This window comes from Elephas maximus, chromosome 2, assembly GCF_024166365.1.
Source record: "Elephas maximus indicus isolate mEleMax1 chromosome 2, mEleMax1 primary haplotype, whole genome shotgun sequence".
In the NCBI taxonomy this organism is placed as follows: domain Eukaryota; kingdom Metazoa; phylum Chordata; class Mammalia; order Proboscidea; family Elephantidae; genus Elephas; species Elephas maximus.
Window position 1 is genome coordinate 31,249,328 of NC_064820.1, and position 12,032 is coordinate 31,261,359.

Genomic DNA, 12,032 nt, shown 5'->3' on the forward strand with positions numbered 1-12,032 from the left:
TGTAAAAATCTTGATGAAAACTAAATAACTTTTAAAATCAATAAAATTAAAGATATGAGGCATTTCCAAACTCACTATTTTGGTAAATTTAGGATGTATACGTTAGTTATAAACTATTTTTCCTTCACCTCCACATCACCCCAAACCCTGAAGCATAACAAATTTTAGCAGCACAGGCTCTGTCCTCAGAGAGAACAGTTGGAAATGTAATTTTTTATTCTGTATATGGCCATGAAAAGGTACCTAATTCTTTAGATAATAAAGTTCTTTTTTTAGAAATTGATTTATAAGCTTTTTGAGGCATGTAAAATAGAGTTTCCCCTACCCTGTGGCCATGTAAATAATTTCTTAAGAAAAAAGTTAGGATTTTTTTTTCATAAATTATCTTTCCTTACTTCATATATCCCAATCTGTAAAAATTAATTATTAAAGTGGAGGAATGATCTTTGAGTATTTAAAATAGACAAATCAACCACATTGTCATAAATCGTTTGAATTGGACCAAATCTTAAAGTTTTTGCAGTTCAAATATTATTCTGAAACTTGACTCTTAACCAACCTGTCCTCACCATGCTGTCTTCTATCATATGCTTCACAATTCCTTTGACATCCTGGCTGTACCTCTTCCTGAGTTGTGTCCCATTACATCTTTGAATTATTGGACTATCTGCACGTTCTTTTTTTATGGCAGCCAAACTTAGAAATCTACATTTTACATTTTAACCAGCCTTCACTTCCAAACCCAACATCCAAAGAATCATCAAAATAGCCTTTTCTTCTGTAAAATATCTTCCCTACTCATCTACCTATATCCATTCCTAAGGTTACCATTCTGATGTTGTCCTCCATCTTATCATATCTGGGCCACTGAAGAAATGCCAGAACTGATGCCTGCCTCCACTCTTGCTCTACTTCAAACACTTTTCTGTATCACAAATCTGGTCATATTTTTCCTAGCTTAAAATATTCATTAAAATACAGGGTTCATGTCATGCAACTCGCTATGTCATTGTTGTTGTTGTTGTTGTTAGGTGCTGTCCAGTCAATTCCAACTTATAGCCACCCTGCAAGACAGAGTAGAACTGCCCCATAGGGTTTCCAAGGAGCAGCTGGTGGATTTGAACTGCTGACCTTTTGGTTAACAGCCAAGCTTTCAAGCACTATGCCACCAGGGCTTCTCGTGTTACATTGGGGAAGGTAATTTGTTTCTCTAAACTTCTTCTATAAAAAGGGAGTAATATAACAAACAACACAAAAGAAATGTTTACTTTTATCATATGGTCACAGAAATTTTGAATTGGAATAAACCTTATAACAAACATACTTCTAATTGCTGGAGGGATGGCATGCAAATGTCGTAGCCTTATTTTTCAATCCTTGATAATCTCACTGATCCTCCAAAAGTATTTCTGCCTCTTTTGCCTCTTGCGTTCTATACGTACCAATTGCTCTGCTTTGTTATGTTTTTCTTTTTCCTTCTTTTCCCAAAGGGCCTGTTCTAGCTCTAATTCCTGATGTTTGCATATGCTTCACTCATCCTTTAACACTCTTCTATCTTCTCTGTATTTTCCTTGACCTAAATTGTATGTATTTATCATACTAAATTTTTAAGTTTCATCCTCAGGGACACCTTTCCTGACTCTCCAGATAGGGTAGCTGCGCCTGCAATAGAATTCATTGCACACTTCACTTCCACTCTCAATAGTCACGATATTTTCTGTAATTGTTTACCATCTCCACTAAACTAAAATTTAAGAGAAAGACTAATATCTTTTCTAATAAATCCCTAGAATCTGGATACACGTTACTTAAAAGATCAAATGTTTCCCCTTTTTTCATAGTATCCTTTTACATATATGCAAGCTTATTCATCATTGATTATTAGAAAAATAATATCATAAAATCAAATTTCTTTATATGAAATGCGTATCAGGCATTTCTATATGCAAATAATATTCTTTTAATGACTACATCTTAATTTTTCAAACAACATTATAATGCATATTTTTGTACATGTATCCTTGCATTGCTGGTATTCTTATTCCAAGAGGAAAGAAAGAAAAGATGTTTTTAATGAAATAAAATTAGGAAGAAATGAAACAGATAGATATGTACATAGAGAATGATATGTATTAGAAGCTGTACTTGATTCACAAAAATTATAAACAAGTGAAATATGCATCTTATTGGATGTGGTTAGGCTAATTAATATACAATGGAATCATCTGCAGACACTAAAAAAAAAAAACGAATCCCTCTGCTGTGAAATTACCTAGTTTGAAGTAAATCACTGATTAAAGTACATACTTTTAAGTAAGATATTCATACGAAAACACAGTTTATAAAAAGTCATTATATCTTTTTACATCTTTTTCATAAAAATACTCTCATCAGATGATGTTGATAGCAGCTGTTTATTTTTCTACTATTTTAACTGATAGATGTTTTACACAATCTTTTGAATAAATTAGTATTAATTTCTCAATGAAATGGGGAAAAAAAGTCAAAGGAATTGGTAACAAAAATTGAAGTAATTAAAGTATGAAGTGTCTTTCCTCAAATAATACTGTACTCTTCTCACCTTTATACATTCAGGAAAACAATACAATACAAACAAACAAAGAAACATGATTGTCAATATTGTCCAATAAATTTTTTGGACTAAACCATAAAAAAACCAAACCCATTGCCACTGAGTCGATTCTGACCCATAGTGACCCTATGGGACAGAGTAGAACTGCCCCACAGAATTTCTAAGGAGTGCCTGGTGGATTTGAACTGCCAACCTTTTGGTTAGCAGCCACAGCTCTTAACCACTACACCACCAGGGTTTTTAGACTAAGACAATGGAAATCCTGGGTATAGCTGCCTTTTACTATTAACTGTGGAAGAATAAGTTCTGTTTGGCAAAGCCAATGCATTATGTAAAGGGATCTCAAAACTCTATTTTATGGAAAATATTAATAAGTAAACAAAATATAAAATGATGTGTTAATAAAAAATAGAAAAAAGTCTGTATTGTTACATGAATTGCATAGGAAATTTTACATATGTGTACACAACTGAAAATTAATTTCCTGTCATTTAACATAATTGTAATAATATAATAATAAAACATGTTGCTATTTATTTTTTTGCCATTAAGAAATGTTTCATTTTACACTTTTTGTTGATTTATTAAAATGTGCGGGGAGCAAAATCTATATCTCTCACACATTATTAGATAATGACATTATAATTTAATTAGATATTTAAAAAAATATGAAAACAACCCACTTTTCAAGAATTTTATTCTCATTAAAACATCTGATATTATTTTGTTGGTTCTTTACAGCCTGACTTTACTATCTAGATTTGATTTTTGTTTATCTTGCTTGGAATTCAGTGACATTGTTAGTTTAGTGGGTTGTTTGTCACCAAATTAAAAAAAAGAAAAAAAAAATTTTTTTTTTCCAAATTACTTTTGTGTCCTCTCTTCTACTGGTAACTCTAAATACAAGTATGTTGATGTTGTTAGATGCCATCAAGTTGCTTCCAGCTCATGGCAACTTCATGCAAACAGAAGTAAACACTGTCTGGCCCTGTGTTTTCTTCACGATTTGTTGATGCGCTCAAGTCCATTGTTGTGAACACTGGATATTTTGAGTGTCTTCCAACCTGGGGCTCATATTAGATAATATTCTGCTGTGATCTGTAGGGTTTTCATGGGCCAATTATTGGAAGTAGATAAACTGACCCTTCCTCCTAGTCTGTCTTAGTCTGGAAGTCCCATGAAATCCTGTCCGCAATGGGTGACCCTGCTAGTATTTGAAATTCCAGTGCCATAGACTCCAGCATCACAGCAACACACAAGGCAACACAGTATGACAAACTGACAGACAAATATTTAGGAGTCTGGAAAAATATTTAGCCAAACGTGATAGTAATCATAGCCACTACACTTTCTCTGATCGATTAAAAAAAAAAAAAAAACTCAAGGAAAATTAAGTATATTTTAAAATCATGATGGTTGGACTGAAGATGACTTCCAAACAGAAACTAAGATATTTTAGCAAATGATAGGATATTCAGAATATATTGTCTGAAAATAATGAATTTTAGTTATAAAATAAAATATTTGCAAAATTTTTATTATTATTTCAGTCATTCAAATCTTGACTTTAGATTTATCATTTAGTTCCCACCTTCTCTAATTCCTTCCACCTGTTTTAACTATGGAAGCTCTGGTGGTATAGTGGTTAAGAGCTATGGCTGCTAACGAAAAGGTTGGCAGTTCGAATCCACTAGGTGCTCCTAGGAAACCCTATGGGGCCATTCTACTCTGTCCTATAGGGTCGCTTTGAGTCAGAATTGATTCATTGGCAACGTTTTTTTTTTTTTTCTCCCCCTTGGTTTATTTTAACTATATTCTTTTTTCTGTTAATTTCCAACATTGTTTTAAAAGAATTATCTTACACACAATCACACACACTTTAAAAGGATGTCTTTTCATTTACATTTTAAGGATGAAACTCCCAATAGCTATTGTCTGGTGCAATCTAACAATAAGAAAACTATTTTATTAAAATATCGAATTGCTGTGTCATGGTCATTATTGATTTTGAGCCATATATTTAGACCTGAAAAAAAAAATCAGTGGCAAAATCTATTATACAATAAAAAAATACAATAAGCGAAGTAAAATAAGAATCCTTTACATGAAACCAAAATTCAAAAATTTTCATAAGATCAAATAAAGTGAAGTAGAAATCTTAAGAATATGTTTTTATTAATTACAGAATGAAGCCCACACAAAGTGCCTGGAGAATTACCAGGACCGGAAGTATAATGCCTTCCTTCAGATCTCGGTAACTCACTTAGTTTTCTCTCTTGTCACACTGAAAATAACTTAATTGCTTCTTCTGTACTTGGGTAAATATACACAAAACACAATGATTTTTAGATGACTTTTTGGAATATCATTACTTTCCAGTAGCACTCTGTTTTACATTGAGGAATTTGAGAAAATTAAAATACATACATGCAAAATAGGCCAAATATTTAGCATACGTTTGAAACCAATATTCCTGCCAATATTGCAATCCCAGTTAGCTCATGAACATGGGAAGTAACTTTGAGCAAAATTGTGGCCCGTTATGAAGGCACAAGGGCTTTTAAATCAGTCTGGGAATGACCTGGTTTCTCACAGTCACTAAATATTAAAGAATAATCTTAAATATAGCAAAATCAAAGTTAACACGTATTGCTAAACAATTTTCCTTTAAAAACTAAGAGTAAGTTTTTTGGGTTTTTTTTTTGTTTGCTTTGTTTTGTGTTTTTGACTAAAACTGATTTTAATGCAGGGGCATGCCAAGATGAACAATAATTATTATCCAAAATTCTCACATTTCCTTCAAAAATATTTTTGGAGTTTTCTAACTTCTTGTTCAATACTTAATGAGGAAATCCAAAATAACTATTGATGACAGTTGCTAAAATATCATACAGCATTATAGATATTTTAATAATTGTGTAATAAAATGTTCAAAATATTTGCAAGAATACTGTGTTGTACTATGTACCCTTGAAGATAGATTATCATATTTATTTTAGTGATCAGTTTTATGTTGCAGGAAAAGAAAATACAATGCTACAGATATGCAAAATTATGAAATATTGAGTATATTTTCACTAAGTTTGTAGTATCAGTACAGAGACAATATCATATCTTCAGGATGGAACATAAATTATCTGTTTAAAGCAATAGCTTCATCATGTTATTGGAAAGGAATATTTAATATTATACATAGGTCTATTAGAAGGGACTGGTCCCTAGAGAAGCACATCATGCTTGATAAAGTGGAGGGTCAGCAAAAGAGAGAAAGACTCTCAATGAGATGGACTGACACAGTGTCTGCGACAATGGGCTCAAATATAGCAACAATTGTGAGGATGGCACAAGCCTGAGCAGTGTTTTGTTCTATTCTACATAGGTTTACTGTGAGTCAGAACCAACTCCAAAACCAAATCCACTGCTGTCGAGTCGATTCCAACTCATAGCGACCCTATAGGACAGAGTGGAACTACCCCATAGAGTTTCCAAGGAGCGCCTGGCAGATTTGAACTGCCGACCTCTTGGTTAGCAACCATAGCACTTAACCACGCCACCAGGGTTTCCGAACCAACTGCACAACACATAAAAACACATGTCTATTCTCCCTACGCCCCCCTCACCAGTTAATTTCTAAATTAAAAAACAAAAAACCTGTTGTTGTGGAGCCAACTCTGACTTATAGTGGCCCTATTTTTTTTTTTATAGGACAGAGTAGAATTGCCCAGTTAAGGGTTTCCAGGAGCAGCTGGTGAATCTAAACTGCTGACCTTTTGGTTAGCAGCCGTAGCTCTTAACCACTGGACCACCGGCGCTAATATCTCTAAATTATGTTGAAACTTGGTCAATCTGTTTTAAATTCTAGCTGAAATATGAGAGCAGCTGTTGTAATCTAGAAAATGCAGAAAATTAAGCAGAAAAGATAGATTGGTGAAATATCCACACATGCACTCACAATAATACTCACACTGCCCATATAAAATGAAGCTTTACAAATCAGTAAAAACCTCATACTAGTTGAAAATTCAGTTAAGGATATAATCACATTTCATAAAATGTCATGATAAAAAATACATATATTTATATGAGAAATCTATTAATTCTGACTGGTTATTAAAAGACTGGAAAAGTAATTTTTTTTTTTTTTTTACTCCCAGATTTAAAGTGACTACAAGAATCATGACAGGTAATGTTTGGAAAAGATATATAAACTTGGGGTAAGTGTGTGAATTTGTCAAAAAAAAAAAAATATGCTAAGGAAATAACCATCTTCCTTCAAAGAATTAAATTTGCATACTCTTCGACAATTATCCCAATGCGATTTTTTTCCATAAGGATATAAAAGGCATACCTTGAGGTATGTCTATAAAGATGCTTATTTGTCATAGCCTAAATTGTATTAAAATAATTAAAATAGAATATGTCAGAGAATTGCTTAAGTAGTCATGACTTTTCTCTATCATTTAATAGAGAAAACACAATTGAAACTCATACTTCCGAAAAATAACCCATGGAGGAATTTTGTGGGAAATTATTGACTAAAAAGTTAAGAATGCGTGTAGGATGGATAGCAAAATTTCTAGAGAAAAAGATGATTGAATCAATACTTACTTTAAAGAGTTGAATTGCAGGTGATTTGTGTGTGTGTGTGTGTGTGTGCTTCAGAAGTTTGTGTTCAACGTACTTTGAAATGACAAATAATGACTTAAGATATTGTAAACTTTTCTTAATGCGGAAGGAAGACACTGGAAAAAAAAAAAAAAAAAAGAGACTTGTGCTTTTAACCTGCTTCACCTTCTGTGAAAAAATTTCCAGGAGCCTGTCCAAACCAGTTGCTGTCGAGTAGATTCCGACTCATAGCAACCCTATAGAAAAGTTCAGAACTGCCCCATAGGGTTTCCAAGGAGCAGCTGGTAGTTGCGAACTGCTGACCTGTTGGTTAGCAGCTGAGCTCTTAACCACTATACTAGGAGGGCTCAGTTAAAAAAAAAAAATCAAACCCGTTGCTGTTGAGTCAATTCCAACTCATAGTGATCCTATAGGACAGAGAAAACTGCCCCATAAGCATCCAAGGAGCAGCTGATTGATTCAAACTGCAGACGTTTTTGGTTAGCAGATGTAGCTCTTAACCACTGTACCACCAGGGCTCCAGGAGCAAGAGAGAGGTATTATTTTCTACCTCCCATATTGTGCAACTTTGAATGAATAAATCTTATCCATTTGAGGTGTGATTTTCATGGAACTCAAATGTGCACGGCACAGAGCTTCTGCTTACTAAGTATTCCTTGAAAGAAAAAGTGAATGAGTGTCTTCTGTCAAACATTCAACACACGTAAACAAAACTTCTCACACTATTCACTTTCAAATATATTCAAACAATTCAGCATTGTTCAGTTTTAAAACATAGTCAATTAGTATTTTTCCTTAACATAAAACTGTACCTTCTTCAACTGGGTTGATTAAATTTTTAGAGAGTATCTTGTCCTGCTAAATATAAACAGTGATGAACAATAACCAGATTCAGGGAAGATTTCACCCTTTCAGATTGGTGTTCCCTGGGGTCCATGGAATTGATCTTGATGTTTTCTATAGCAGCCTAACTTTGTTATGACATAAGCATGCTTTACTCAACTGGATCTTTTCGTCTGAAGTAAAATCCTGGCCCTTTCTCAAACCATGAAGAAATGTCTGCTGTTTTTCTTTGCCTCTTTGGGACCATACAGTCCTGGCGGTACCACCTCAGAAATTCACTGCCCATAACACACCATGCAGATTTCTCTACTCAACTGCTTCTTGTTATTGCGGCATGGAGAACATGAACAGAACTATTGCTTTCCAGAGTTAAGAATAGAATGTAGGGTACTCTTTTGCTCTCATCTCAAACCCCCAAAGTCTTCTGGAGGTCCAGTATTCTGAGTCCAATTCCTAAGAGAGAAATTAGTGGAATGAGCCTAAACAACAGAACCTACTACAATGCCTCCAAATTCTATTCTTCTTTCACAGAGCGTAAAAAAAAAGCTCCTGTTTATTTGGACAGCGACCTTGGGTTTTGAATTATTGCATATTTTAGGGATGATTGTGCTCTTACACTGTGAATTATTTTACCAGTGCATTTAGGCGGACCTCTGCTTATCTACCGGATGCCTGAAAGACTGATACTGACTTTTGGTCAAGACAAGATAAGATGGACTAGTTATTGATTTCTAATATGCTGTTTAACATTTGAAACTACCCCAGCAGCAGCTTGGGTCAGTTTGTTTACAATATTTAGGGTTCTGTAGATTAATTTTGCCTGGTTTAACTGGTTATGCAGTCTCTCTTTGTTAATTGATCATTGAGTTATAAATGACTATGCTCTGCAACCAAATTATTTAAAACTATATTGTTGATTTATCATCTGATCAAGATTTTGATACATTTTGCTTTGTTTTGCTTTTGGGCAATCCTAAGGCAAAAGGTATCTTCCTGATGCCTAGAAGTCTCTGCTGCGGGTGAACCATCTATGGATAGAAATGAAGAAATCCTGTTTCAGAGGTCCCATGAATTAATACATTCTTGGTGTATGGGAATAGACCAAACAAGCAGGGTTCCATGAATTGGAATGAAGTTACTCTTCTCCCAATACTACCATCAAAGTGTGTTTGACCACCAGAAACAGAAAAACAAAAACAACAACAAAAAAATCATTATCTTTCAACTCTGTTTAGAGACAGTGGTGAACACTTTTTCTCCTGACACTCTCCCCATAAGGAGCACTTGTGGTTCAGAGGCTAAATGCACAGTTACTAACCAAAAGGCTGGAGGTTCAAACCCACCAACCTCTCCAGTAAAGATTACAGCCCTGGAAACCCTATAGGAAGTTCTACTCTGTCCTGTAGGGTCACCATGAGTTGGAATTGGCTCAATGGCAACAGGAAGTCTCACCATACATAACAAGCACCATCCATTGTGGTATATATAGCAGGCTCACAGGAATATGAGGAATCCAGAGAGGAAAGAGTAGCTAGGGGGAGAGAGAATTAGTCACGATAGGACTAGGCTAAATTAAAATTTCAAGGGGTTAAGACTGTTTCAAACAGATTTCAACAGAAGCTCTGAGCCTAGAAAAATGGATGTAAACTTTTAGCACATGACGTTGGAAATTGGCTGGGAGATGGAAGTGGGCAGGATGACGCACAAGATGAAAAACTGCTGTGTGACTTACAACGCACTCTCTATAACATTTGTTTTTAAGAGACAAATGTATTCAGTTCAAGTGACAATTGGGTTAAACTAACTACTTTGGAGCCCTGGTGGTGCAGTGGTTAAGAGCTACAACTGCTAACCAAAAGGTCGGCAGTTCAAATCCACCAGCTGCTCCCTGGAAAGCCTATAGGGCAGTTCTACTCTGTTCTATTGGGTTGCTATGAGTAGGACCCAACTCAACAGCACCTAACAACAACAACAATTATTTCACAGCCTTACTTAAAGGTTAAATGAGATTATGTTTGCAAAGTCTTTGGTGAATTTCTAGCATATAACATGTATTCAATAAATTAAATTGCTAATAAGAGTACTTTTTTATATTTGTATTATAAGTATGCTTATTAAATTTGATTATTGCTACATTTTTAGTGTTTCTGGTTTCTTCAAAACCATTCCATTCTATTACTTTCTCTGCATCATATCTACCATTTTTCCTGTCTTTTCTTTTTCTCTTAATTATTTTTATGCCACATATACTACAGGCATAAATTTTTCTTCTTATTCATTCATTTAGTTTTTTTCTCTGCAAATGCTACTTTTTACCTCATCCAACATAATCACACTTTGAATTTCCACTGATTCCTGGTTTATCTCAATAATTTTCCATTTATAATCTTTATGTTTTTTTTTCTGTAATTTCATTTTTGTTTCTTGATTCTTCACAGTAGAGACGGTTTTCAGTTGATGAAAACTAAATGACTTTCCAAAATTTCTTGACCCTGATTGATAACTTAATTCTCTGTCCCCTTAAGAATCCTAGTAATACATATTCAGATATTTCAGTATTTTTTATATTCTCATCACTTTTGTTGTTTTTCTTTACATATCTTCCAAAGGATATACATTGTAGTGTCATTTTCAATAATAAGAAGAAACATGTCATTTATTTCTACTTGTATCTCTTATACATATTGTTCAATATTTTTAGATGATAATAAAACTAAAAATTTAAATTAAATTTTAATATTAATAAAATATTTGTTTAAAAATATAGTCTCAGAACATGCAACTGCCAGAAATTCAAGACAGATTCAGAAGAGGACATGGAATGAGGGATATCATTGTTGATGTTAGATGTATCCTGGCTGAAAGCAGAGAATACGGGAAAGATTTTTACCTGTGTTTTACTGACTACGCAAAGGCATTCAACTGTGTGGATGATAACACATTTTGGACACTTAATTGTGCTCATGTGGAACCTGTACATAGACTAAATGGCAGTCTTTCCAACAGAATAAGGGGTAATGTGTGGCTTAAAATCAGGAAAGGATTGTATCCTTTCACCATACTTATTCAATCTGCATGCTGAGCAAATAATCTGAGAAGGTGGGCTACATAAAGAAGAATGTGGCATCGGGTTTGGTAGAAGACTTATTAGCAACCTGAGATATGCCAATGACACAATTTGAAGATCAAAGACTATAGCCTTCAGTATGGATTACATCTCAACATAAAGAAAATGAAAATCTTCACAACTGAACCAATACCCAACATCATGATAAACAGAAAAGATTGAAGTTGTCAGGGATTTCATTTTACTTGGATCCAAAATCAACACCCATGGAAGCAGCAGTCAAGAAATCAAACAACGTATTGCACTGAGTGAATCTGTTGCAAAAGACCTCTTTAAAGTGTTCAAAAGCAAAAAGGTCACTTTGACGACTAAGGTGCATCTGACCCAAGCCATGGTTTTTTCAATTGCCTCATATGCTTGCTACCCTTGGACAACGCATAAAGAAGACCAAAGAAGAATTGATGCCTTGGAATTATGGTGTTGGAGAAGAATATTGAATAAACCATGGACTGCCAGAAGAATGAACAAGCCTGTCTTCAAAGAAGTACATCCAGAGTGCTACTTGGAAGTCAGGATGAACACAGTGGCTACAACAATGCAGTTGTGAGGTTGGTGCAGGACTGGGCAGTGCTTCATTTTGTTGTACATAGAGTCGCTACGAGTGGGAACTGACTTGATGGCACTGAACAGCAACAACAACCACCCTTAAATGAACTATACTTTCGGGATACTCTACCCTCTAGTAGGATTCAATGTTTTGTAACTTTTATCAGAATCCATAATTGTGATTTGTGAATATTATGTATGAATGGGACATGCTGCTTTACTCTTCTCACAGGTGACTTTTTCATTGTCTTCCCTTCAAATAGATTAAATGGTAATATTCAAAAATGTCCTTATTAA

At 34.4% G+C, this 12,032-nt stretch overlaps 1 protein-coding gene across 2 annotated transcripts in view; it reads right to left on the minus strand.

Annotated features, from left to right (window-relative positions):
- CDH9 (cadherin 9) overlaps nt 1-12,032 on the minus strand; it is a 106,712-nt gene that overhangs the window by 53,512 nt on the left and 41,168 nt on the right. The gene's annotated exons all lie outside the window — the stretch shown is intronic.